This window comes from Ostrinia furnacalis, unplaced genomic scaffold (genome assembly GCF_004193835.3).
Source record: "Ostrinia furnacalis isolate ACB-3 unplaced genomic scaffold, ASM419383v2 OfSCF0868, whole genome shotgun sequence".
NCBI lineage: Eukaryota > Metazoa > Arthropoda > Insecta > Lepidoptera > Crambidae > Ostrinia > Ostrinia furnacalis.
In genome coordinates this window covers 91,240-93,097 of record NW_021131107.1, presented here as the reverse complement: position 1 = coordinate 93,097, position 1,858 = coordinate 91,240, and positions in this window count along the sequence as shown.

The following is a 1,858-nucleotide window of genomic DNA, read 5'->3' as shown; positions in this document are numbered from 1 at the left end:
GTTACAAATACATTTTAGTTACAATAATGTTAACATGTAAATTGGCGCGCCTTACATTCATGACACGCTAATTTTGTTGTGTAACAAAATTGGCGTATCTTATAGTTGTTAAACTTAAATCATATCTATGCTCTTGCCACATAAAATAATTAGTTTTTATATGAAAATCGCAGAAAAGCCAAAGTTATTGCCTGAAGCGGCGATGCGTGGCGTGGCTTGTGCATTATGTTCACAATGTCCAGTGCCCTGCACAGTTTTTCCGCTGGTAGTACTAGGTGAATATAAACAAAGTTTTGTACTACTGCTTGTTAGCACGGTGTAGCTTAACGATTAGACGTGTTGCTATCATGGTTTCCAACCTCATGCAAATACAGAATAGTCTATAACTTCAAGAACAGATTCAAGTCTTTAAAATTGGTCTGATTGAAATATGTACAAATACTATGCTTAGAGCTTAAACGCAATTTTATATCAAGAGACCCTATTCTACATAGTGAATAATTCTAAAGTCTGTATGAAACATTTTGTACCTATTTGTGGAATGTATGAAAGTGCCGGGTCAATTCTTGTAATATTTTATTCTTAATTTGTAATATAATTAATTACAGTATAATTTAGGACGAGCGGTTTAATACGAACCACTCGTTATTCTAAGTCATTCTTTAGTAATACAAGATATTGTAAGAATAGCTTGCGCTATGTAAATATATAATTTTAAGTTATTATCGTCGTTGTGACAAAATTAAGTACAATAAACAGTTTTATTAGTATTTATTGACTGTTTCATTCATTACGATTGTAATTACCCTTTCATTGTGTAAATATAATATTGTCTGATGCAATTCCGTGTCCTTGTGACATCAGAATTTTAAGATTTTCTTTGACGTCAAATCATGAATTATTTATTTAAAACTCTACATTACAGAAGCGTGATAAGCTTCGACTAATTTAATGTCAAATATTTAGAAAAGGTAGATATTATAAGATATAAATAGTAGTTGATTCGTTACTCACAGATTCGTTACAACAGCTTAGACGAGTGAGTATCATGATTTTAACTTTAAATTAGGTATATCGAAAGATTATGTCTAAATGTTGAGTTACTTTCAATACTGTTACAAATACAAAGTTGAAACACAAAGTCAGACACATGATAACATCAGTTTAAGTACATGCTTAGTGCATACTCCGAACATTCCTATTGCAATGTCTAGACAGGACTTCACAAAGAGATATCAATTGTCAGCAATATAAATACCTACATACATATAAAAGGCAACCTTTGCCGGCTGACTGATTTATCAACACAGAGTTCAAACCACTGAACAAGTGAACAGATTGTGTGAAATTTAGTTGTGATGACGTAGGTATCCATTGTAAAAGGATTTTCACTAATTGACACCCTAAGGGGATGAAACGGGGAACCAAAGTTCAACTCTGTTGAAGCCGCGGGCGAAAGCTAGTGTTGAATAAAGAATGAAAGCATGTGCTTATATTTCAATGAAACGTCGTTAATCGTTATTCAATAAAACCAGCATAATTGTGTTGATAATACACAATTAACGTAAACAATAAAAATCACCTCCGAGTACAGAAATAGATGTTATTTATAGTGTCTTGGAAGAAACCAGAGGTCCTTGTCCTATCGCCTTTACAACGTTATTAACACAGTATCATTAACTCTTACTGTTGATATAATAGATGTGAAATTGGTGTGTTTTGTGTGAAAACAATAACGTGGTGAATTCATTGAGCCGCCGAAGATAAGACCATCGTGAATTACGCTCATATTATTGGAAAACTGAATTGCACAGCTAGTATAGAAACCACGGTTTTACTTAATTGATGCAGAATAGAG